The 27,882-nt window shown below is 41.5% G+C and overlaps 1 pseudogene across 1 annotated transcript; it reads right to left on the reverse strand.

Annotated features, from left to right (window-relative positions):
* Positions 1-7,714: 7,714 nt before the first annotated feature.
* Positions 7,715-19,838, reverse strand: LOC311173139 (pleckstrin homology domain-containing family A member 7-like; annotated as a pseudogene). The gene is made up of 3 exons: positions 19,780-19,838; positions 8,238-10,792; positions 7,715-7,855 (listed from the first exon to the last, which is right to left on the reverse strand). The product of its transcript is annotated as a pleckstrin homology domain-containing family A member 7-like (transcript).
* Between the last annotated feature and the right edge of the window lie 8,044 nt (positions 19,839-27,882).

Raw genomic sequence — 27,882 nt, forward strand, 5'->3', positions numbered from 1 at the left:
AAATCAGCCCTCTGGGAACCAGAAACCTAACAGGAAAAAAAAAAACAAAACAAAACAAATACTTCTATGTATTGTCTCCATTTCTGTATGTGTACCTCTAGTCTCTGCTGTGTGTGCACTTCATAGTCTGTGTTCTCCTACTGCGTTGGTGGCACATAGCTTTGCCTTATAATGGTACTGATTCCAGGCTTGTCTTTATACAAAGGTCAGTGCAGAGGAGAGTGCAGTTCAGCTTGAATTCCCTCTTTAGTGAAAAGTTGATGGTTGTCAACCAAAAAATATGGGCTGAGAGACTTAGGACTCGATGTTCATCTGTCTCCAGAGAGCAAGAACTGAGTTATGAGTGTGCTTATATATGATATATACGTCTGATCCTTCCTTGCACTGTGGAAAGGCTAGGTTGAGATGTGATGGAGCAGACTACTAAATATGCCATTCATATTCTTAGAAAGCTTGTATGTAGATGAGAAAAAAAGGCAAAATGTAACACAAATAATGATACCCTCATCCTTTAGGATGCAGGTAGGAATTTAATCTGGGATTTGGAAGGGAAAACTCAAACAAAAATGGAAAAGTATTAGGGTGGTATTTTGGACAGAAAGGAGGATGTGACTCAAGTCACACAGATTGTAATGCCTTTGTTTTGGACAACAGCCTACATGATACTAAATTTGTCTGAAATTTTTTTTTTTAAATCATGTATTTTTTTTGAAGATTTATTTATTCATGCATACAAGAACTGGGGTACAGGCCAGATGTGCGGGAGGGTAAGAGGATTCACCAGAGACAGAGTGGGGCACCGAACAGGCAGATGTACTAAAATACACTGCTGAGGAGAGCAGTGGGTGAGTCAGGAGAGGTCTGCTGTGCCATGTGGGCAGCTCCCTGGCCGGGGATTGAACTCGTGCTGCAGTGGCTGCGGACAGCTTCATAGGTTGCGGCTTAACCCTGTGCACCACCAGGGAGGCCCTGTCCAAAATATTATTGAACTATGTGCCTGGGACACTTCTAGGTGCAAGAAACACATAGCATAACAAAGCCTCTGCCCCCAGGAAGCTTAACTTATAGTAGAAGGAGACAGGAAATAAAACCATATTTTTTTTGAGAGTTGTTGAATGGTATACAATAATTTGTTATATTAACATCAATGTCAACTTTATTCTTCAAGCCAACTTCCTTCAGGAAGCTGAAATTTTCATTATATTGGGAAATTTGAGTTTATAACTCATGTTTTCAGACTAGAGAGTAGTCTTTTCTGGAAATTCTGATTAAAATCTTAGGAAAAACTCTTAATAATCTTGTTAAGGTTATACCTGTGTTGTTTTTTTAAAAAGTTTTATTTATTTATGCATAGAAGAGCTGGGGTGTAGGCCAGAGGTGTAGGGAGTGAGAGGATTCACCAGAGACACAGTGGGGTACAGAATAAGTGGATTGACTGAAATACACTGCTGAGGGGGCAGCGGGCAACACAGGAGAGGTCTGCTGTGCCTGTGGGTCATCTCCTTGGCCAGGGATCGAACTCATACTGCAGTAGCTGCGGATAACCTCATAGTGCTGACACTTAACCCCTTGTGCTACTAGGGAGGCCCTATACCTGTTATGGATTATATCTCTCTCTCTCTCTCTCAATCTCTCTATCTCTCTCTCTTACTCTCTCTCTTTCTTAAACCAAACTCAGAGAGGTAAAGGATATAATGATTTGTGTCTATCTCTCTATAGTATCTATAGTCCTGTGTGTGCCTCTCAATACATTCTATGTTCTGAGAGGTTTTTCTGGCTCATTCTTTTTATCAAACTGCCTAAATATTTCAGTACCACAATTCAGTCCTGAGACACTATCTCTTCTCCAGTTTTACCCTCTCCATATGTAATTACATTCAGTTGGGGTTTTATTTAATGCTATGATATCGCTGACTCCAAAACTTTTATCCTTTTATGTCAGTCGTGTATCATCTTTAACTTTACTGGCTATCTTATGGACAGCCTAAACACAAGCCCAAAATTGTACTCCTGAGATTCTTGCCACACCTGTTTCATCCTTCTGTTTCCCCCCTCTAAAGAAGTGGTCCCACTTTTCACCCAAATAGCTAGGCAAAATGAAAGATATAGCCCTGATTTCTACTTTATATGATCTTGCTTCCCACAGCCAAGCCATTAGCAAGTTTTGTTCACTGTACTTCAAAATATATATTGAATTCATTCATTTCTATCCATCTCTAATACCCCATCATATACAAAGTAACAGTCATCTTTGAAGTATTACTATATCCCTGTAATTGTTCCCTCTGTTTCTACTATTATTCTCTTCTATTCCATTTGACATACCACAGTGAGAGTAATAATCAAATCATACCACTTCTCTGTTTTCAACTTGCTATGATCTTTCTATGATACCACAGTGAAATCTAAATCTTTTACTCTGGTTTACAAAGCTCAACAGTATTTCTGTTAGGTACACAGGATTGATCAAAAAAGAGCATTACTATATGGGAGAGGGAAAACATATCAACATGAGTTGGTAGAAATAAATTAAATAGATTTATGGGAAAAATGTACCCTTCTGCAACATATTATAAAGGAGCTTAACAATAATTAGGAACTGCAGAATGTTTACATTCTCCTCACTGCAGAGAACAGACTGACCAATTAAATCTGGGTTATCTGCAAAGGTTGAACAGCTCATGCACCACATCTCGTTGCCTTGGTGATGGAGCACCTGCATACTGATATTTATGCAATAAGTAGAAAAGCCACATGCAAATTCAAGATGGATCAAAGCACAGTCTATATAACTACACTTTAGAGGAAGGTATGTGGAAGAGTTTATAGAGTTTCTGCACTATAAAAAAATAAGAAGAGGAAAGTAATGTAATTTATGGGTAAACTGGGGCTTGAACAGCAGCCCTCCCAGATCTTACTCATATTTTTACCCTTTCTGATCTAAAGTAGATCTTGGAAGGAGTAAATTGTGTGTAAACTATTTTGTTTACGGGCTCATATACATGTCGGATTTTATTCCATACTCTCTTGATGGGGTCTGTATCATTATTGCCCCTACTAGGAAACTGTTGACTATAAAAAGGAGAGTTCTATTAAAATTACATTAAGATGGGGACTCCCTGGTGGCCTAGGGGTTAAGTCTCAGTGCTATCACAGCAATGGCCCACCATGATGGCCTGAGTTCAAGCCCAGGCCAGGGATTTAACCCCACATATACCATAGTAGGCCTCTCCAGCTGGTCCCCTCAGCAGTGTATTTCAGTAAATCCACCTGATCTGCTCCCCACTCTGTCTCTGGTGAATCCTCTCCTCCTGCACCTCTGGCCTAACTCCCATCTGGCCACAGATGGAAAAATAAATAATATTTAAAAAATTACATCAAGGCAACAGATATAAACTGGGGCCATCTTGGAGAAACTGGGGTATATGCATGGTCAGTGAGTTATTTAGTCATTTTCCTCTTTGCTTCTTATGTTTCAGCCAGATTTGCTTTCTTCTGATTCTTCAAACACAGCACATTCGTTTCTTCCTTGGGTCATTGCAGAGTTTTAATATTTCATCTTTTAATATTTTACCTCTAGACTGTTACATAGAAAGAGTTTTTTAACTCTCATGTTTTAGCTTAAAGTCACTTTTTACCATAACTTTTACTCACAGTCCAACCTAACGTATCCTCAAATCATTCTTCATCACATCAATTTTATATTACATGCTTATCATATCTTGATTTTTACACTTTTTCTTTAATGGTTTGTTGACTATAGCTCTGAACTACAAAGTAAATTTCCCAACTATAAGAATAGTAAGTACTGATCTTTGTGGAATAAATGAAAGCAAGTAGTTATCCTGTGGGCCATATTTAAATGAAAATTATACTTAATTCTTGATTTTTAGATTTAATATTCATCATTTTATGCCACAAATTTCCATTTGTTGGTATTTTTGATCATATAATTGTTTTGTTGGTGATGTTATTTCTGTTTTGCTTGAAATTTCTCATGTTTTTTTCAAGGAAAGTCACGCTTATAATCTTTGTTGGTCTTTCAATATTTTTTTAATTTCCTTCCCAGATAAAATAAAGCTCAATTGGGCATAAAAAATCACTAGGGGCTGCTTCATAGTCTTCTGGAGTTTATATCTATGAAGACAACACATGTGTAATGCTCCCCACTCTACCCCCATTACTGAGTGATTGCGGTTGAATTTCTCTGTTCTTGACCTTCAAATTATTTTTCAGGCTTTTCTTGGATGTTTGTCTTAGTCAGGTTGGTTGACTTTACCAGAATACCTTATAAGACTGGGTGACTTATAAACAACAGACATTTATTTTTCATAGTTTTGGAAGCTGGAAAGCCTATGATCAATTTGAAATGAGATTGGGTGTCTGGTGAGGGTCTATTTCCTGGTTCATAGATGTCACCTTCTTACTCTGTCCTCTCTTGGCAGAAAAGACAAGGAAATTCTTTGCTGCACCTTTTGTGAGGGCCCCAGCTCCATTCATGATAGCTCTATTGTCATAACCTAATCAACTGCCAAATTCCCACCTCCTAATACTATCACTTGGTTAAGATTTCGTATATAAATGGATGTGGGTGAAGGAGACACAGATTCAGTCTAGAGCAGTGTTCCTCATTTTACATTGATTTTTTAAATGAATACCTTCCTTTTCAGTTCAGAAAAATTAAATTCTATTTCATGCTAATTATCATTTAAAAATTGTCACTATCTTACGGTCTTCACTTTAAAATAAATTTTCTTCTGTTGGATGTTCTACTCTGTTACACCATTGTTTGCTATTATCTCAGCACCATTTTATCTGTCTGTCTATCATCTATGTATCTCATTAGTTATAGTATTTTCCCTCCTTACTTACCGGAGTTTCATAGTCTTGTTATTTACATCATTTTTTCTTTTCTGCACTGACGATCCTGGACCTTATATCTTCTTATGCTCATTTTAATCTTGTAAGTAAATGTTAGGTTTCATATTTCTTCTCATATAGGTCTCTTCTGCTTTACCACCCCCTATGTCTAAGTTAGGTCCTCTCCTTCCAATCATGTACTATTATTAAATTCTACATCCTCTTATTCAAATTTTTATTTCCAATTCATAACATATAGATAGCATAAACATTTAAAAGTATATGTATTTTCTGCAGTAATTTTTTTTATTTTAAATCTGCCATTCCCCTGCATCTCAAGCACTACCATTCAATATATTCAAACCTGGGCTATCAAACTAATGGACTGAAATGATAGTAACAGAAACTGGAATAAAGATACAAATAAGCTGACATAAAAATGGAGAAAGAAGAAAAATCAGTAACCTGAAAAACCTGTGCAAGTACAGATTAATTTTTAAGATTTCAGAGACAGTGTGGATATTTCCAAAACCCCATTTCAGTGAATTTTGTTGAGTGTTTGAATATGAGTAAAAACAGTGATGTGAAAATGAACAGCAGTCCCATAGTTTCTGAAATAGTAGAGGATCATGAGAAGTGGAAGAGGTTGTGAATTCCTTCAAGACTTTTTCCAATTCAAGCTTCCAAATTTAGAGCAGCACTCCTTTTCCTGGTGGTCTAAACTTTATCAGGAAAGCAAAAGATGAGGTCATATTCAAAAGAGGGTGGGAACAGGATTGTTATCTGGGGAGTCTCCTATGGGCTGCTGCTTCCAAGAAGTTCAGATAAGGCAGTGTTTCAATTTTCATTTCAAGGAAACATTCATTAATTGATAATCGATGCACTTTGCCCTGAATATTTTCGCTTCAGCTTAAAGTGCTCCACAACAGACATCATGCCTTAATATCTATGGACAAGATTTAAAATTAATTTTATATATCTCTCTAATAGCTTTAGGTAAGTTAAATATTTACTATGGAAGTTGTTATAACCCTTATATTTTAGGTTGCATGAACCCTTTGGTTGGCTTGTTAAATAATTTATCCAAACAGCATTTATTCAACAACAAACAAGACATGAGTGTTGCTGTCAGAGAATCCCTGTGGTGCTTTGGGGAAACAGAGATTCTGGACTTCCAGGGGAGCTCAGCCTACCATGGAAGGTAGAACAATGTTAACTCTATGTGACTGTGTTACTGATGGAGGGTAGAAAAACTGGAATAGAAAAACTGGAAAGAATAGAAGAATAGAAAAACAAGAATAGAAAAACTGGAAAGGAAGTGCCACAAGATCAGCAACCTGGCTCACACAATGCCAAGAGATGGAGGTGGGGGTAGAAAGGACTAACATAGCCATAAATCCAGCTTATAGAAACTATCAGACTGCTGTAGGGAGGGTCAGGAGCACAGACCTGAAGGTGAATATATGGGGATTAACAAACCATCCACCCACAAAGATGAGCCCCTCCCTATCTAAAGACGATGATAAAACCTAACTAACGCTGCCTCTACAGAGGGGCAGCAGTCCTTCTGCCCACCTGTGCAGGTGCTTCTTTTCACCAACTCTCTCCCTCTGCAGGGCAACAGCCCTGCTACCTGCTCTTGACCTGTACCATGCCGGGGTTTCTCTTTGCTGACCTCCCTCAGCAGAGGCAGCTCTCAAGGCTGCCCGCCGCAATCATGCAGGCCTCTCTCATGCAGGCCTCTCTCAGCAAACCTGTCTCTTTCGGGGCAGCTCTTTCTGCCCACTTGTGTCTATGCAAGTGTCTCCAACTATTCTGTCCCTTTTTCTAATAAACCTGCTCTTTTAAATATAATTAACATCTCTCTCATGGAGAATCTCGCCTGGGAAACACACTGTGTGTGCTGCTGAAACGGGAGCTCTGGTGAAACCTTTCTCAGACTGAACCCAAGGAACCCACTACAAACTCATCAACTTCAAAAAATTGCAATTACTGTTAAAATACTGTTAATTTTTTTTTTTAATCATTAAGCAACATGTTTATTTTTGGAGTTGAAGCAGAGAAAATTTACAAGGTTTTCCAGTTATGATTTTAGATAATCTTTCCACAATTGATACATTATAAAATGTCAGTGTTACTCCATATGGCATTTGCTTGTAAAGTTTAAGAGTTACCAGCTTTGTATCTTTTCAGGGTATGAGTGGCCTGGGTTTTATTCCTTTGGTGTCTAAGTGCAGAGGCCGCTCCCTACAGAACACAGTGTATCTTATTAGTGGTTCTAGTTATTAAATACCAGAAACACAAAAGGTTTTCCATATGAAAATGTGCATGGGGCTGGAGGATTTAAAACTCAACGACTTCATTTTTGGTAGAATTTATTCAAACGTGTAATCTCTGAAGCCCACGCCTACTGTCCAGGTGGGAGGGTTTAAGGCAAGGACTCTGATAAATTCATTATGCCCAGACCTCTGCCAATGATCACGGCCTTCAGGCAGCAAGGTGACTTAGCCTTGTGGGGCAGCTTTGGGGGTGAGTGAATTATGAGTTGGTAGGCCTGCACAATGGGACAGCAGAAAGTGGACGCACACTTGGGAGTGCTCACTAGGCTGTGGCGACAAGAATTGTTATTATAAGCCTGGTAACAAATAGCACAGGCCAGTGAGAGAATGTTCAATGCAAACTGAAGCTTCTATAAACACAATCAGGCAGGATTAGAGAGGCAATGAGTGGTATGACACTAAAAGCAAAAGAGCTTGTGCAATGAATTAGGGAAAGAACAGTCAGGCTAGAGGTCTAAGGAGACTCTTATTTCAAACAACAGGAAGAGTCAATAGGAGTTATTTCCAAACGGGGCCTAAGGAGACTGTGGACAGGGTGTAAATGCCTGGAAGCAACACCAGGGGGCAGCACCCGGGTTCTCTTGGGACACCATGAGGCCTGTGAGCACCACCAGGGTCAGGGTTATCCAGCATGATCCTGCACTCAGGGCATCCACCTAGAAGTTTGAAAGTTTGGTGACTTGTCCTCCTCATCAGATCATGTCACCATCTTCCTCTGACACTCCTTAAACTGTATCCCCAAGTCCTTGATTCAGCTTTAGAGACTTTGCATGCCTACAAAGGCCTCTCTCAAGCTCCGCTTGGAGAACTGACTTTGGCCATTTTCTCGGACTCCTCCTGTGACATGCCCTCTCCTGCTCTGGTTCCAGTTTACCCCCTGACCAGGTCACACAGTGTCCTGGGTTGTGGACAAACAGCCCTGCGGGGTATTCTCTGAACCATCCAGGTCAACGACCCGCTCTCCGAGGTGTGACAAGCTTGTGTTGTGAGGACTCGACTCGGGGCAACTCTGCTCCCTGTTTGGACCCCCTAACATACTGAGCCAAGATCTCCAGGGAGCAGCTGGCTGAGGCAGCGGGATGAGGAGAGGCCCATCCTCAACCCTTGGCACAGCGTCTTCTTGCGCTCCCGGACCAGGGCCTTCTGGTGTCGCTTCATGCATTCCAGCAGCTCCTCCATGCTCATCTTGCCTCTCTGGCGGCCCCCTGAGTCCAGGCGCTCCAAGGCACTCCTGGGTCTAGGGTAGGTCACCTTGCTGCTTTCGGCATTTAGACCCTCCAGAGGGTGACATACGGTGCAACGGTGGACCCCGAGAACCCTCTGCCTGGCAGCGTCTAGTACCTGTTGTCAGGGCCCACGAGTCCCAGGGAGGGCTGTGCCTGGTCCCCGCTGAAGGACGCCAGCTCAGGCTCACTCACATATGACCCGAGCTCCACCCTGGAGTCCCTGTTCACACACTGCCCCTGCTCCGGGTCTCTCTTCCTCTCGTCCGGCTGCTGCTTGACGCCCCTCACTGACGTGCGCCGCATGACGGTGGCCTCCCTGGGCAGAGGGGCACAGCAGGGGGCTGGTCCTCCGGGCTGTAGAGCTCAGGGAGTGGGAACTGGGAGGGGCCTCATCTTCACCTGGGGGCTTCGTCTTGGTGGGTGACTGCAGGGGCGATGCGACTTTCTCAGCTGGGGCGGGGGAGGTCAGACGGTGCATAGGTCCACAGCTGTGGGAAGAGCAGAACCTCCAGAGGGGTCCCCACGGGACTGGTGGGAGGGCTGGGCTGCGGGGCGGCTTGCTCTCAGAAGTCGAGAGTGAAGGCACAGGTGGGTGACGGAACAAAGGCACCGTTTTTCTCTCTGGATTTTTGACAAAATCCACCAGAATTCTGAAATTCTCTTTATTTGCACCCAGGCCCATGGGGACATCTTCAATCCTCCACAAATCCTTCTGTATCTGTGATTTCTCCTGGAAAAAGAAGGCTCTTCGGTGGTGCTCCTGCAGGGTCTGCTTCAGCGGCTCCACATCACTCTCCAACTTAAGGCTTCACAGTGACCCTCTCTGCTGGTGTGTGTGGTCGCAGGGGTGGAAGCACCCTCGGGGGTCCTAGGGAAGGGATGTCCGAGAGAGATGGAGGCACAGAGATGGAGCGGGGTACCTCTAGCATGCTCTTGCCCCGGCCTATTCCGTGAACTCTGGGGAGCCAGCACAGATGGGTGCCATGGGGCAGCCGTGCCAGAACTGCTGGCGCTGCTGCTACTCGTACAGCTGCCACACAGTGCCATCCCGGTGAGCCCGGCGCTCCTCATGTGACATCTTCAGGTGGCTGCCTCGGTTCTGTGCATACTTATAGTCATTTGGCAGGTTGCAGGGTAGAGGGGAAGAGCTCCCGGAGGGGTGTCGGGTGCTCTTAGGAAGAGTCTGGTAGTTTTCTGGGAAGGACAGAGACTGGCTAGGGCCCTGGTGAGGAAGCATCTGGTCCAGGGGCAGGCTTCTGCCATCCCCCTTCTGGGCCTTTGCCCAGAGTCGTTTGAACTCAAGTCTGGCTTCACCTGGGCCAGACTGCTCTTCCTCTGGCTCTGCTTGTCATGGTTGGTCCTGGGAGGAAAGGCCTGCTGGTACCTGCCAGTCCCATCCTGCTCTCCTGGGCCATATGTGGTGGGCAGCATGCCATTCTTCTCTGCCCGTTGGGGCTGTGCCTGCTGGCCTCTCAGCCCACCATATAAATCAATGAACAAGGCATCCTCATCAGTGGGTGAGTTGAGAGACCTGGTCTTGCTCCTGTCCTGCTTGGCCTCCAGTGGATCTCTCTGGGGACGGTACCGTTCTTCCTCTTGCTCCCACCTCTTGGACCTGAAGGAGTCCTCAAGGCCATAGTGAGGACAACCCCTTGTGTGTCCAGGTGCCACACGGACACACTCGCAACATGACTGTGTGGTTGGCCTGGGGAATTGCCTGCTGCTCCTCTTTTTCCATGTCCCTCTTCAGTGATGATCGAGACAGCACCTGTGCAGCCTGGTTCATGACCCGGACCCAAGCGTTCATGTCCTCCAGGGTGCTGGCACTGAAGTAGTAGGTCCTGATGTTCGACTGCTTGGCCTGAGAGCCCCCTGTGGAGCTGTCAGGAGTGCTTGCATCCCCATGTGTACTTATTCCTTCAAGTAAATGAATACTTGCGACTTAAGCTATCTTCAGGGGCCACAGGTGAGGTCACGTAGCTGGGCAAAGGGATGTTCCCAAGGACCACTTCTTCTCAGCTGTCTTTATAGTAAAACAAGCAGTAATCAGCCAGTATAAATCACCTCCTTTTCCATAGCCTCATCCCAGAACTGTCCTGCTTGTGCAGCCAGCCCCTCATCACCACTGGAACATGGGGATTCCTCCGAATGGCCTGGTCCCTCTTCCCAAAGCTGTGGACTTTATTGCTGGACTTGTTCTTGGGGCAAGGGTTGGCATCCACGGTGGAACTGGTCCCAGCTGTGGACGTCTCACTGACCATGCTGGACAGTCTTTGGTTTCTTTTTTGCTTCAACATATGTGAATTTGGCTCTTCTTGAAGAATAAAGTCACTGTTTTCTTGCTTGGTAAAGCTCTTGGAGATGAAGCTGAAAGAATGACACAAAAATCAAGGAGGTTGAATGATAAGCAATGTTTAGAGTTTTAGAGGGGATCTAAGCACAGGCCATGGAAATGGTGTGGAAGCGGTTATGGGGTGTACCCAGTATATGGAATGAAGGTAACTAAGTAACTAAAGTATTAAGATGCAAGAGCTTTCAATAAAAGTTTCTATGGCAGTGGGCGGGAGGAACGTTCTAACTATGATGGGATCTGGAGCCCCCTCCCCCTCCCCCTCCCCCTCGAAAATACTACCTCTAAGCCATAAAAAGGTGGTCTTTAAAACCACCTATACCTAATCAGCTGAATGGACCCATTAACGCATTTCACTAACCCTTCCTCAAACATACTACACTAGGCAAAAAAAATACACGTTTGCGCACCATACACTGCGTTTAGGCGCTCTGGCTGGGGTTCGAACTCAAATCGTGGCATTAATAGCACTGCAGCCTTTATCCCCTACGCCACCGGAGGGGCCTCCAACATAGGGCGTTTCAGGGTACCTATTAAGTTTCATAGTACCTATTAAGGAGCTTGAAACTGATGTAATAGGAATACCATGGGCAGGCCCTGAAAAGGTCTTTAAGACCACCTATACCTAATCAGCTAAATGGACCCATTAACGCATTTCACTAACCCTTCGCTTCTATTTTCAGATTATTTCAGGATGGAAATCACAAAACTGGGTGCATAACACCTGCTAAATACTTGATGTAGGCCTAATTTGTGAAATACAATCACTTGCCCCATAAAGTATTTTCAATGAATCTGAGACACCACATTCAAATGCCATAACTTGAAATAGGCAAACATAAACTTGACTTAGATGTAAACAATGAATAGGGGTGTAGAGACCAAAAGGAGGAGGGGATGGAGCCCCATGAAATATACTGAACCTACAACCCTACAATATACACTGTTGTAGTCCAAGGATACCGCAATAAAAATTTAATATTAAAAAATATAGCAGTTCTATTTATCCTCATATACCACACAATAATGTGGGCTGTGCCTAGATTATAACTGATGTTCTACAAATAGTGACAAATTCCATCCATTTGTTTTTGTCTAAGCCAGATCTCCAAAGACTCATTTCAGACCTCTAAATTAAAGGTTGGATTTTATATTAATAGCTTTAGTTTTTCCTGACTAGCAGTGGATTATCATAAAGGAATTGCTTATTAGTTCTTTGCTTATGTATTTCATAGTATCACAGCTTATAATTACTTTCTAAAAGAGATGATTTCTATAGAATTTAAAGATCCACTAAGAAATTGTATCAGATAAGCACATCTATTAAACTGAGCTAAAAATCTTGAAACATGATTAGATGTCTTGCCTTTACTATTTAGAAATGTTAAACTTAATTTAAGGTTTAATAACAAAAATGCTCTGGTGGAAAAGTAGAAAATATATGAAATGATTGTTTTTGATATGCAAAATCTAAACAGTACCTTTAGATTTTGTTTGTGAATCTGCCCTTCTGGTTCTTATTTTTGAGCCCACCAGCTGCTTGTTTGCTAAACTACCCTTCTTGTTCTTGTTATTGAGCACACCAGGTCTTTGTTTGCTAATCTGCCCTTGTGATTTTTGTTATTTAAACACTACCATTAAAGCAGTTTGGTGCTTCTGCCATTGCTAATTATCGGGATGGGGTTGGAGGTGATGAAAAAGCAGTGATAGCCTTGAGGTTTATTGTGATACTAGTGCTAATATTAACAATGTGGACAAAGATGAGATGCTGCTGATATTGGTGGTATTGAAGGGATGATTGTAATAATAAAACAACTGGGAGGTGACACAATGATGATACAGATGATGTGAAAGTGTTGTCAATGGATGATGATAATGAGGTGAGGGATACAATGACTGCAAAGTTCCAGGAGTTGGAGAGACAAAATGGGTTAGATAATGCATGTCTCTTTTTGGTCACTCATAAACAGTGGAAGAAGAAATATCTCAACACTTTGGGATTCGATAAATCTTAGTATTTTTGTAAAGTGTAGGATTCAAAAGTGAATAAAATTGAATCACTTGGTGAACAAGCAGTTTGTGTGCTAAGACTTGAAATTAACTTGAAATGAAAACAAAAATAAGTCATTGCTTGATGATCTGCAATTTTGAACAGTAATTGGTTCTCTACACAAAGAACTTCAGAAATTTAGGTAGCTAATCTTCCACTTTTTTTTTTTTGATTAGTCAAGCAACTGAAAGGAAGTAAAGTACTCTTAGTTGTGTCTATGTTTAAAAGTAGAACTTTCAGAAGGTAAACTTACATCATCATTTGGGCAATTAAAGAAATATTTAGGTATTTAAGAGTCTATTCAATGAATAAAAGGGGAAAAATTTTTTTTGGAGTTCCTAACTGTTGCTTGGAATTGTTTAAGAGTTATAAGAAGTGAAAATGTTAATATAAAGTGAACCCTCCACACTAAAACTTGCTTCCGTGACTGGAATGCATACTCTCCAGTTAGCACTTGTAGGGTAAGGAAAAATGTCAGGCTTTTCTGCCCTCCCGGCATCAGGATGGATGATGGATCCCTGAGGTCCTGAATGCATGCCTGATGGCAGGCACCTGGAGTAGGGTGTGGGCATAGGTAGATGGGATTCACCTGGGCTAAGACTGGGCTTTTAAGGTCGGCGTCACGGGGACGCCAGCAGAAGCCGAGAGAAGCCGAGAGAGAGAAGCAAAGAAACAAAAGCAGAGAATGCCAGAGAGCCCAGAGAGAGTGCGGATTTGCTGGGGGCTGTGAGGACTGCCAGCCTCCGGCCCCCCAGTACCCCTGCCTGCAGTGTACCTGGTAATCCAATAAAAACCTGCAAAAAACCACTGAGGACTCTGACTCCTCCTTTACCCGGTCTGCATGGGATCAGAAAACCTGCACTGGTCCATTCCTGCCCTTACAACTGGCGTAAGTCGGCAGGATGATCCATGCAGACGGGTATGGAGCCCTCCAAAGACCTGGAGGGACTAAGGAGTAACAGACTGTTTCCCTGTGACGATGCTGGAGGCGTCATGGCTGCACAGGAGATGGACGAGGTCCAGGAGCTGCAGGATGAGACCTCGTGTGGAGGAGTTGCCCGAGAGGACCAGCCAACCACCCCCGAGGCAGCAAGAATCATCGGCGAACAGAGGATCATGATTCGGAGCTCGCCAGTGCTGATGCAGGGAGAGGCCAACAAACTTGGCCTAATGGACTTGGACTGATGGACTCGGACTGATGAACTTGGACTGACAATCCCACCAAAAGGCGAAGGACCTTGGCAGGTTATGTTTTTTTTTTTTCTTCAGAATCTGGGGGTGGCCAGTGGGCCTTGATGGCCAAAATCAGCCTGTGTATGCCCAGCAGCCAGGCAGAGGAGAAAAGCCAATTGAGAAGACAAAAGCTGGTGCTGATGCTAAGTTTGGGAAGCCTTGAGCGGCTGTTAAGCAGCCTATGTATGCTGAAGACCTGTGAGTCTCGTAAAATCACCTGTGGGTGATGCCCTGCTCATTGTCAAGTGAGGGTGAGTTGCTGAGGAACCCGTCTTTGGGGGACGGGTGGGGAACATGGCTTGGGGTGGAGCCCAAGCTGAATGTAGAGTTTGGATCCCCGACCCATGTGCTTGTGCAGTGGGTTGGCCTGAGTGCAGGGGTCTGCGAGTCGCATTGGTGGCTATGAAGGCCGAGTGTTGGAGCGACTGCAGACAGAAACCCTGAGGGCTGGCGATTACCCCCAACAGAATAGAATCGCCAATCCCAGAGCAAGTGCATCCTGGGGGTGGATGCTGTGTGTGTCTTGTAGCCGAGACTACAGCCAGAGAAGGTCAGGAAGCCTGACGGCTGCTGCTGTGTTACAGTAGATGCCGTGAACGGTTCTCCTCCCTCGTGTGAGCAGTGCCTTCGGCAGCAGATGTGGTGGCTCATCTGCTGGTGCCAATAATGGTCTTTTGCACTAGGTTGGGGCCCTGCCTGGACTTATTTGTGTTCTGTTGTATTTTGTTGTTATATTGTGATGTATTTGCTTTTGTGGGCCATGGCTGCATTGTTTATGTTTGCTAAGAAAATTGTATATATAGACTATATGGCAGAAAACCCTGAGGGGGGGACTGTAGGGTAAGGAAAAATGTCAGGCTTTTCTGCCCTCCCGCCATCAGGATAGATGATGGATCCTTGCAGTCCTGAATGCATGCCTGATGGCGGGCACCTGGAGTAGGGTGTGGGCATAGGTAGATGGGATTCACCTGGGCTAAGACTGGGCTTTTAAGGGCGGCGTCACGGGGACGCCAGCAGAAGCCAAGAGAAGCAAAGAAGCAGATGCAGAGAATGCCAGAGAGCCCAGAGAGTGCAGATTTGCTGGGGGCTGGGAGGACTGCCAACCTCCTGGCCCCCCCGCACCCCAGCCTGCCGTGTACCTGGTAATTCCAATAAAAAACCTGCAAAAAAACCACTGAGGACTCTGACTCCTCCTTTACCCGGTCTGCATGGGATCAGGAAACCTGCACTGGTCCATTCCTGCCCTTACAGCACTTCTGCAGGAACTAAAAATTAACTCCTTCTATGAGAAATGAGATGAATTTTGGGAAAATCCCAGCTGTATACTATATATCACAATAAAGTACTTTGGATTAAAAGACAAGTAAAATGGGTATTTGTTTTGGCTCTTATAACCCGTAATACTGTTCATAAAAATACCTTAGTTTTCTTATTTACATAATATGTTTAAAAATATTGGATCTGCCTAACCATGGGATTATGCAAATTTCAAGTAAGATTACATGTGATGATGTTCTTTATATATTTATTTATTTATTTATTTATTTATTTATTTTTAAAGATTTATTTATTTATTTATTTATACAAGCACTGGGTACAGTCAGAAGCGCGGGAGGGTGAGAGAATTCACCAGAGCCAGAGCGGGGAGCAGAGCAGGCAGAAGGACCGAAGTACACTGCTGAGGGGAGCAGCGGGCGGCAGGAGAGGTCTGCGCGCCATGTGGGACCCTCCTCCGGTGGCCAGGGAACAGCCGGGGATCGAACCGACGCTGCAGAGGCCGCGGGCAGCTTCGCAACCCAGCGCTCAACCTCTGCGCCACCGGGGAGGCCCTGTTCTTTATATATTTAAAAGCACTACACTTGTTAGCAGCAGATAGAAGATAATAACTTTTCTCCAAACTTCAATCTAATGAAGGAAGATATTTTAAAATATGGTCTTTGCCTCTTTATATGATTTTATTTTTGCTTCTACTGGGAAGTTAAAATGACTTACTGGATTTGTACATTTGGGAGCAATAAACAGGTTTTGTCAAATCATCTCTACCACTTCTGGGAACAAATCTTCAGAAAGAACACTTCCTGGGCTTCCCTGGTGGCGAAGGGGTTAACACTACGAAGCTATCTGCAGCCTCTACAGCATGAGTTTGATCCCCAGCCAGCCAGGGAGCAACCCACATGGCACAGCAGACCTCTTCTGTCTGGCTCGCTGCTCCCCTCAACAATGTATTTTAGTCAATCTGCCTGTTCTGTTCCCCACTCTGTCTCTGGTGGATCCTCTCACCCTCCGCACCTCTGGCCTGTACCCCAGTTCTTGTACACATAAATAAATCTTTTAAAAAAAATACTTCTTTGTGCTGTAAACTTCTTTTTCTTTTCTTTTTTTCTTTTTTTAAAATGATTTATTTATACAAGCACCGGGTACAGTCAGAAGCGCGGGAGGGTGAGAGAATTCACCAGAGCGGGGAGAAGAGCAACCAGAAGGACCAAAGTACACTGCTGAGGGGAGCAGAGGGCGGCAGGAGAGGTCTGCGCGCCATGCTGGACCCTCTTCCAGTGGCCAGGGAGTGGCCGGGGAGCAGCCGGGGATCGAACCAGCACCGCAGAGGCTGCGGGCAGGTTCACAACCCAGTGCTCAACCACTGCGCCACCGGGGAGGCTGTGTGCTGTAACTTCTATCTGGGAAGGTTGGGCAAGCCTACCCCAGTACAGTGCTAAATGGGACTGGGTAAGGAAGCACCTAATTCTTAGGTTGAATATTAACAAGCTTCCTGGCCTTCAGATTGCAACCTCATACTCACACTCAGCCTCCATTGATTGTGAAGGTGATACTTTGGTATTCACACATAATTTTTACATTACCTTAATTTTTTCCCCAGATGTGAGTGTAAGAAGACCTAAAGGGGTCTCCTCTAGTGGTGCAGGCGGTTGAGCACAGTGCTGTGAAGCTGTCCACAGCCTCTGCAGCACTGGTTCCATCCCAGGTGGCGGGGATGGGTCCCACATGGCGCAGCAGACCTCTCCTGTCTCGCTGGCTGCTCCCCTCAGCAGTGTATTTCGTCAGTCTGCCTGTTCTGTTCCCCGCTCTGTCTCTGGTGAGTCATCTCACTCTCCCACAAATCTAGTCTGTACCCTGGTTCTTGTATAAATAAATAAACAAACAATAAATAAACAGACAATAAATAAATAAATCTTAAAAAAAAAAGACCCAAAAATTCACCTGGAAGTATACTGTAATTGATATTATGTAATAAATTATAATTTTGAGCCAGACAATTCTGTTTTTATCTGTAATACAATACATAATTACACAATATAGGTATCACAGTTTTAATCTAAACTCTGTTCATCTAAAACCACATGCGTAAGCAATAAAGCAAGCTTACCTTCTCAAAGAGGCTGTTACCCAATAGATTTAGATGATGGTCGGTTCTGAAGGAGATGAGACACAATATTTATGTTGTGTATTTGTTATCATTGATCTAGAGTTAAAATACTACAAAAGAAAAAAGGGACCAAACTACTCTGAAATATAATTCCTTACTCTGTTTATGTAAATCAAAACATCATGGGCTAAGAACAAACATGTTCTATTTGGAGATCTTTGAAGTTAATGGGAAGGTCATCATGCTTCTGAAATACCCTCCCTCCCTACAAGTCAAGGCAAAAGATCACCAACCCAAACAATTTCCTGACCTCTCTGTGTGTGCCTCAGTGACTCTGTTGATCTACCATGTGGGCTAGAATCTTATGGGAAATATTTACTAGGGAAACAATTCGATTTGATGTAATAGAACCAACTTAATTGCATTTCTTCCATGTTTCAAAAATAACTCCATGGAATTAGAGATAAGTAAGACTCAGTGTAGGGTAAGATAAAAGTATCAGGCTTTTCTGCCCTCCCGCCATTAGGATAGATGAGGGAACCCTGTGGTCCTGAATGCATGCCTGCTGGTGAGCACCTGGAGTGGGTACACCTGGCCTGAGAGACTGCAGTTATAAGGGCGGTGTGGCAGGGATGCCAGCAGAAGCCAAGAACAAACGGAAGCTGAGAGAAGAATATAAGCAGAGAGAAGGCCAGAGAGACCAGATAAAGTGAGGATTTGCTGGGGCTGGGAGGACTGCCAGCCTCCCGGCCCCCCAGCACCCCTGCCTGCCATATGCCTGGTGAATCTAAATAAAAGACCTGCAAAAGCCATGAGGACTCTGACTCCTCCTTTACCCGGTCTGCTGGAGGATAGAAAACCTGCTCTGTGTCCTTCCTGCCCCTACACTTGGGAATGTCTAAAGAACCCAACAATCTAAGCAATATGACCAAAAGGGCAGTAAGTGATTTGGTATTTAGGTATACATGCCCCTATTATATAATAGGGCAATAGATGCAGCAATTATATAACAGTAAAAAAATTATATAACAATTATAACAGCATAAAATATATAACAGCAATTATTATATAACCACATAAAAATGATTTACATTAAAGGGATTCAAATGTTAGACAAGACAGAGAAAGGCATTAGAAACCAAACAAGTGCAAATACTGAAGGAAAATAAAACACTTTCACAGACTTTGCTATTGCTTTTGTTTTGGTGCTTTGATATTGCTATAATAGGAGAAAGACAACGAATTTGGAGAGAAAATCAGGATCCCAACTATGAAAAGCTTTGGGAATAATATTGAAAGACTCATCATTTATTCCAGGATGAGGCAGAACTAGTGACTGGTTTTTAAGCATAGGATTGAGGGAATATTTCCATTTTGGAAAGATTACAGTTAGGACAGAGCAAAAATGACTTCAATGGGGTGAAGATTACAAGTTGGAATACCAATTATATGGCTGTTTAAAAATACCCAGTGAGAACAGTTGATGTGTCTCACTGGAGAAGATTACACTAAAAGCTAACTTTTGAGGAAAATATGAAAAAAGGTAATGAATGGGAAAAAAGGTAATGAATATTACCTGGGCTCTGTGCCCCTAAGTAATGAATATATATCAAACGGGCAATGGATACCTTTCAAAATGGCATATCTAGGCCTCCCTGGTGGCACAAAAGTGTTAAGTCTCAGACTCTGAAGCTATCGGCAGCCACTGCAGCACAAGTTTGATCCCTAGCCAGGAAGCTAAACCACATGGCGCAGCAAACCTCTCCTGTCTCGCCCACTGCTCCCCTCAGCAGTGTGTTTCTGTGGATCTGCCTGTTCTGCTCCCCACTCTGTCACTGGTGAACCCTCTTACCACCCGCACCTCTGGCCAGTTCTTATATGCATAAATAAATCAATCTTTTAAAAAAAAGGCATATGTCCTTATTTGCACTTAGTTTTAAATAATGTCTATTTTCCCCACATGTATTTTTAAAACATGGGTGCAAAGGGAGAAAGACAAATCAGCTTGTGATTCTTTGTTGAGACTGAGCTTGGAAACCCAAATACAATAGAAGAAACAGCAGTGGGTGGAAAACCAACAGAATGACACTGTGAAGGTCCCAGTAATGAACTAGTCACTCCTTCATTTTGAAAATTGGTTTGTGACCATCTGACCTATGACATGTGCACACCAGCTTGCAATGTTTAGACAAGGAGGTTTCATTAAAATCAGATTCTAGGGAGAACCTAAGAAAGATTATCTCTGTACCACATACCTTGATTTCTTGAAAGACCTCTGGCTACTTTGTGTCCTGACTCAGCTTTCCAGGTAGGTGACTCTACTCCATTTCTTGCCTCACCCTTGGAACTTGTTGCCACCTGCTGAGGCATGTGTCATCCACTGGCGTTTGTCAGCCATCCTCCAAGTCCTCAGAGTGCCTTTCCTCAGTCTCCTACTCATCAGACTCCATACCATCCTATTCTCTCACGAGTCATGACTCCCACAAGGGTTACATTGATATTACGATTATAATATCAAATTATTACAAGGTATGAGATTTATTTTAACTTTTAGAATGCTATAATTCAAAGTTATGATGTTTTAGATTAGGCAGTTCTGGGGTAGATAAAAATGTTCAAGGTTTAGAATCAGATTTACCAGTGGTGTTGCACACACTGACTTCTTTTTACCTTGTGATCTTGTGTAGTCAATGCTGCGGAGTCTATTTTCCACATGTACAATGAGAAAGGGATAGTTATAGCAGAGGAATTGTATCTGGAGCACCACAGCACAAGTCGCAGAGCAAGACTGGCTCCTTCCTGCCATCTCTAAAGTGGTGGGAGCCCTTGGAGCAGCATTGGTGCCTCCACACCAGACATTGGAGCTGTTGCCTATGGGTAGCCCCTTCCCTGGGTATCAGCAGGTTTAAGCACAGAGCCCATAAGGCTCCCTCAGCAAAGCAGGAGTTTCTCTGCAGGCCCATAGAGCACTGCCTCTGTGCAGCACTCAGACCACCCTGGGGATGCACAATGGCTCCACTGAAGCCCGCCTCAGTGGGCCAAGCTTGATGGCTGCCCCTATGGTAGTCTGGTTTAAGTGCCAGAGACCCCCAGGAGACACCAGTCAGGTGTCTGGTCCCAGAAGTTGCTTGCAGGCAGTGCAAGCAGCAGCAGGTTATCAGCATTTTACCATCAGCCACCAGTGGCCCCCACTGAGGCTCAGGCTGCTGGCACCATTTCTGATCTTCCAGCACCACCTCCAGGTATTCTTGCCTCCATTGTTGTCGAGTTCAGTGTCCAGTGCTATCTCCAACATTCAGTGCTGTTCAGCTGGCCTTCAGACTTTTGCTGTGGGCCATTATTGGGTCATCTCAGCAGAATCACCTTTGAGCACCTCCAGTTGCCATCATGAGTTGGATCCTAGCCCACTAATTGCCAGTGTGCCATGAGCTCCAGACCCTCGTGGATGGGACAGCATCATCTTCAATGAGTGGTCTTTTGTTTGTAACTTCCGGACACTGTAGACACTATCTGGGGTTAGATAGCTGGTCACTTGTGCCTTAGAAATTGTTTCTCCTCTTTGTTAAATAAACCCCATTGTTGTTCCCTGAACCTAAGTGGTCTTGCAATTGTGCCTGTGGGAGCAAACCTATAGGCAGTGACCTGCCCTCTACCTTGACACTGTCCTTTGAGGCTATAGCCCTTGCTATACCCATTAAGAATGATGGAAAGCAGGGATCCAGAGGAACTTAGCATAGTAACTAGCATCCTTTTGTCATTCATTTGGTCAGTTTTGTCTAAAACCTTTTTCCTGTGGGACAAAACAATTCTGGAAGTACTAGAATGAATGATATGAAAATAAAGCCTCTGAATTACTACAGAGCTTTATGCTATGCTGCATACTACATTGTATTAGAATAATCTACTCACCGTATTTGAATAATCTCAGATTTTCCAAGATTTAAATAAAAACATGAGTCTCTATTCCATGAATACTATCTTAGTTTATCTTCAATTTTTCAGGGCTTTATAAACAAGTCCTATCTTTAGAAATACAATTATAGATTGAATAGGTGGTTCAAAATATCTTTCATATCATTCTTTGCTTCCAGTACAATAGACACTTGTTAAGGAGGTGACATCATCAAATCATTATTGCAAGGATGAGATAGGATTTTGAAAATATTCACTTTTTTCCTCCGATTGCAGAGAGAACTGGGAAAATACTAAGCACATCTATTTGCTCAAAGAAAAATACTCGACTTTGCTATGAGATTTGCAACCAGCAATAAGGAAATGTGAGTTTCACTGAAAGAGCCCCTGGGAGACTACAAGAAAGGAAAACATGACAGGGAAATGCGAGCAAAAGATTTGCCAGTCAGTCACTACTGCTTTTAAGCCATTTCAAGAACATGACATATTTCCCTCTCCAAATTGGGATGTTTGGGAAAAATCGGGTGTCTGTCTGTCTGTCTGTCTGTCTGTCTCTCCCTCCTCTTCCCTCCCCCACCTTTGCTGAAGCTCATCATAAACTCTCCTCTTTGATATCAGTCTGTTTCAACTTCCTGTTATGGGAAACTGGGAATTACGAACCAATGTATGGAAAATTCTGGCTATCAAAAAAGAGAAGCTACAAATGGCCCCAGAGCCTTCCCAGCCTATAATGCTCAGGATGAGCATAAACAGGAAAGCAGCTTGGATGACAGCGACTGACTCACCCTGTGCGCCTGGGACTTGTTTTGCCGTTCACCTGGCAGGTGCAATTATGTCGGCAAAGAACGGGATGAAGAAATGACCTTTGAAGGCAGCTCTGGGGTATGGGAGTTATGTGTGGAAACCTTATTAGACATCGGAAGCAGAGCTTCTGAAATAATAGCCCAAGTGTAAAATAGCACCTCTGGATAATTGTAGCATAATACAATAGTTTTGGCAGGAAAATTTGAAAAGAGATACCAGATAAAATGTGAATTAAAACTCTACGTTCTCACAGGAAGTTCATTTAGCTTCCTGAGTTTTTTCCCATTTGAAAGTCCAAGAAGTTTGGTTGAATTTTAATTAGCTGCATTTATGATAATTTCTACTTTACTTGTATCAGAAAACCCAAATACTAAGTCGATTTAATCAAATAATATGTTGTATGTGTGTTACGTAAAATAGACTGTGCTAGGCAACTTAGTGTTATAAAGGTAGACAGGCTATTCATAAATTTTACTTCACCTACTGGTAAGATATATTTTGGAGTGAATAGAAGCCTTCCATTTCCTTCATAAAATAGAAATATATTATATAAATTAGTAAAAAGGGAAAAGTCATATGGAGCAATATCCTAGAAAATGTAACCATTGTTTTTGAACATTAAAATATGTCCTGTTCTTTCTGGCACATCTAAAGTAAAGAGTAAAAGTAGAAATTAGAACATTTCTTTGACGGGAGAAAAAAATTAAGTTTTCCAGTAAATAGCAGCTTCTCTGTGATAACGACTTCCTACATTACTATGTGTGGTCTCCTTTATAAGAAGAAAAAAAATCTCCTACCCTCTAGCAGACATAATAGAGTAGCTGAGTTACAAAATAGTTAAGAATACCGACTCTGCCACTAGCTGTTCACCCACCTCAGCCTTTTGCTAAATGACCTGTTATAATGAATGCCTTTAAGTCGGTTTCCTCCTTCATAAAATGGAATACCACTACTGCTGCTAATAATATGAATACTAATACTAATATTCAAATGTGTAAAGTATTTACAATATGCTAAGTTCCCTTCTAAGCACTTTCCATATATTGTTTCACTTAATCTTTACAACAGTCTGTATGGTTCTAACTAGTATTGTCCTCATCTCAAAATAAAGAAACTGAGATACAGACTTATTAATTAACTAATGTGTTACACATCTAGCAAGATATGGAGTCAGGATCTACTTTATGGAGTTTTTGTGAAATTTAGAGATAATAAAGGGAGAGTTTTGATACTTGGTAAACATTCAATAAATGTAAACTGTATTTTTTTATAATTATTGCAGAGATAAGTAAATACATATCAAATTATAGTGCAATACAATAATACAAATGCACTATTCATTCTGTTGCCAAATGGACTGGAATCCAGTGGAGAAAGAAATGAAGCCATCCATCATAGCTTATAAGAAAATGATAGAACATTGGCTTCCTTGAGTACTGAATTTTGAAAGGTGATCATTATAGAGGATGATCGGGATCATGGATGGACAGTCACAGCAGGTTCTTCCATGAGAGAGTGGGATAAAACCAAGAAGAATGAGAATATATTTCAGCAAAAAAATTAGATTACCAAATTAAGTAATGTACGTAAGTATAGAGAGCTATTGAGGTTCAAGCAGGAATTGACATAACACAGGGGTAATCTATGAAGTATATTATATAATTCATTAGAATATATAATGAATGTGAGTTGGAATTTGGTAAGTGGGCATGTGGGTAGAACAGTTTTCTAGTGTGTGTGTGTAACTTCCTTTTGGGACATTTGCTTTTTAATTCATGTCATTAATTTTCTCACTTGCATTAGTTCCAGTTCCATTAAGGCGCAGATAATATGCTAATATAGACTTGAGAAGATTTTGATAAAAAATGTGAGCAGCGTTAAGGGAAATCAACAAGGAATTGTGAGTACCCTAGGCCTACCTATAACAAGAAACGTATTATATCTAGGCCTAAATAATTAAGAGGCATGAATGGTACTAGAACATGGTACAAGTTGCTGTAGTTGAGAAAAGAACTATCAAAGTCACATGGCTCTCAATAGTGAAGGATCTTCAATTTCAGGTACCTAGAAGTGCCACCTTAGGGTCTTTCCCTCTCATTAATCTTTTGCCAGTATGTTCTATCGGTTCAGTACAATGAGAAGTTGGAGAACAGGGTGCCTGTGCATGTGATCCAAAAAGATAATCCACTTGGGACTAAAAGCAGGGTCAGAAAAGCTGAGGAATGGATCTGAGGGGATAACAGAATATCTAGCACAAAAGATTAACTTCAAGTTTAAAGATGCACACCAAGATCAATGCAGTTTTAAAACTGGAATAGACACTAAAAGTAGCTAGCTTGTTTTCTTCATTCTTTTAATGCTATCTAAGAAATAAGAAAATCAAGGCCCAGGTTCTTGTGAGGATGACATGGTCTATCCTTCAAAATACAATTCAAGAAACCCAAAGAGCTATAGATGTTTCTAGCAGAAAGCCTTGCAACACAGAGAATTAGGTATTTAAAAAATTATTGGAAATACTGGAGAAAGAGTTTAAGAATAGCTACGAGACTACTGAATTCAAATATAAACAATTATGAGTATTCAGAACCACTGCTACTATCCATTTTCAGCACCCGTGAAGCTAACTGCAATCCCAGCTGCTAGAAAGGCTTCCCAAGATTCAGTCTCTGATTTAGCTTCTAGAATTACTACAGAAGAATCTGTTTCACTAAGGCTTTCCAAAATTCAAGTGAATTTCCAATCTAAGCCATAACTATAAGAGAAACTTAGAAAGGGAATCTCCAGATGTGGAAACACAAGAAGATCCCAGAAGAACAATGAATGATGAGTGCCAGTCTACCATACCCAGAAGTCACAGTTTGTATCATGTAGAACTGAACTATGCCTTGCATCTCCAACAATGGAGTCCCCACATTCCAAAAAAAAAAAAAAAAAAAAAAAAAAAAAAACTGAGCAAAATCAACACAAACATTTAATTATATTTCAAGGAGTTTCTCCCTTAGGAATATTTTATTAACAAAATGCTAAATAGTCTACAAAATCTAAGGATAAAACTATGGCAAAGAAAGCTATCAGGAGATACTTTATCACACACCGCAGAACCCTAGTGTCTGTGCCAGAAATTCCAATGCAAAGACAAATGAATCATTAAGTGCCATGAGGACATGAGCCTGTCTATGGTCTATGATCAGTCATCTCAAGTTTAAATTTTAACTCAATATTCATCCCTTATGTTATCTAATTCCATTCTTACAAAAATTCTATAAAGTGTGTGTTATTATCCTCATTTAATCTATGAGGAAAGGGAGTTTTGCAAAGATAAAACAATTAACCCACACTTAAACAGCTGGTAAGGGAGAGTTAGATATTATATCTAGTTTTATGAGGCTACACATCACACCTTGCTCTGAGGAACTTTTTTTTTGTTTGTTTGTTTGTTTGTTTTCTTTTTGGTCACCTTACAGCCGACCCAGAAGACACCGAGAAATCAGAACACTAGTGGTAGGTGTTATATTAAAGACGTCCACCAAGTTGACCAGAGTTGCCATCGTTAAAACTCTTCTCTATTCAAGCTGTTTTCCTGTGTAGACTCTCTCCTTCTTCCACCACACCCACGGGCTCTTTCATTTTTAATGAGATGGGATTCCCCTCTTTTATTTGTTCTTTCTCATAAGTTAATAATTTGATATTGGTTTCAATATTTGAAGGCGAAGGTTGTGAAACCTCCTACATGTTCCACTTCTTATTCTATTGTGAGAGGTTGTGGAATTGGAAAGTGAAAGAAATTATGTTGACAAATGTATGCATAAGAGCCCCAAGTAGTCAGACTGTTCCTTTCTGAGCAGAGTGGCAGATTAGTGAGGGTGTTGGTAGAATAGGTGAAATTAAATTTCAGTTTTTTTTTTTCATGTTATAGAATTCAATCTCCAATGCCAAACCAAGTAAGCCACCCACACTACTTAATATTTTCCATCTGTTCAGCTCTACAACTTGGAAAACAATGACAACTGATATATAAAAAGTATTTGAGGTATTGCTATGAGTTACAGATAATCTAGCTGTCCAGAGGAATTTTTAAATATTATTAGCAGTACTCCTAAGTGACTTGACTAATTTTATCACCTGTAGTACTAAGGACAATTATTTTCCACTATCTGTAAGTACTATGCTTCTCTTTTATGCACAGTGTTGATATTTTATGTACAGTCGTGATATTTTATTTATGTACAGTCTTGATATTTTATTTTCATTTTTGTGGCTGTATAGTATGTCTTATATCGTAGATTCAAATATTTTGAAAGAGTTCTAAACATTATGCATGATTTTTAATTTATTTCAAGAACATTATATGAGTACAAAATTTAGCATAATGTAAAGTTAAGATTAGAAAACTCTACAAATCGTAAATAAAAGCACTAATGCTAAACTGTCTCAAATTGAAAAGAATTGTTGATAGTATATTTTTTACTTATAGCATGTGATCGTATCATTTACTTTTCTAAATATACTTTTAATTCAAAAACAGTTTTATATTCACAAATTGTGAAAAAAAAATAGTTTTCATATAGCATCTCTACCTGATATGTTACTTTTATTACAATAATAAACCAATATTGATGCACTACTATCAACTAAAGTCTTTAGTCAGGTTTCCTTAGTTTTTTAATCTAATATCCTTTTTCTGTTCCACCATCCTATCCAGGATATCATATTTCATTTAGATGTTATGTTTTTTTAGGCTCCTCATGGCCATGATAACACAGTTAATTTTTAATCATAGAGAAATTATTAGTTTCTTTTGAAACCATCTGGGAATCAAATAGCAAAGTATTTCTAAGAGTTATATAGAATAATGTAATCAAGCTCTGTTGCCTCTAACTTTTCCAGTAGTTTCTTTTGCTGATTAAATCCTAATAAAATTGGCCTTTTTCCTGTGTGTCTTCCTTTGATTTCAAGGTGAGACTTTAGGGTACCAGTTCTCAATTCTATCTGCAATTTAGTATCACCTGGGTAGCTCTGAAAAACAATGATGTTTAGATTCTGCCCCAGACCAATGAAATGAGAATCATTGAATGAGTGACCCAGTCATTGTGTCACATGTTTTACTGTACCTTAGATGATACCATGGGCAGCCAAGGTTGGGAACTACTGCTTTAGGGGTTAACATTCTTCTCTCCTCAGGTTATGTAACTTCTCTGAGAAGGACTATGAGTCAAGTTGCACCTATTGGCTTGAACTTTTACAACATTGGATCTTAGCCATGGCTGAACTGGCATCTATTAAGAAAAACAATGTACACAGTGGAAAGACATTGATTTAGGATTTGTGAGATTTTGTTCTTTTCGGATGACTTGGAGTGTGTGTCCCATGACTTATGGGTATGGCTAGACATAAGATTGGGCTAAATAATAGTTAATATCATGTTATTTAGAAGTATGAACATTCCAGTTTCATCATATTACTGCTATGTCATCATATTTACAGATATTGTATTCCTCAAGGTGACAATAGTGAGGGTTTTAACATTCAAACAAAATTTAAGGGAAAGGAAGGAAAATAAGCCTTCCAGTTTTTCTTACGTTAAAGACAAGTTCCACTTATACTACCTGCAATGGCAATTAGACCTCTCTATTGAGATGAAGAATTGAATGTGTAGGAATAAAAGTACATATGTTAATTTAATCCCCACAAGATAAATTTGTAATCACTTATTAGTGTATCTTCTT

The sequence above is a fragment of the Talpa europaea genome, assembly GCF_964194135.1.
Source record: "Talpa europaea genome assembly, chromosome: 1".
NCBI classification, from domain to species: domain Eukaryota; kingdom Metazoa; phylum Chordata; class Mammalia; order Eulipotyphla; family Talpidae; genus Talpa; species Talpa europaea.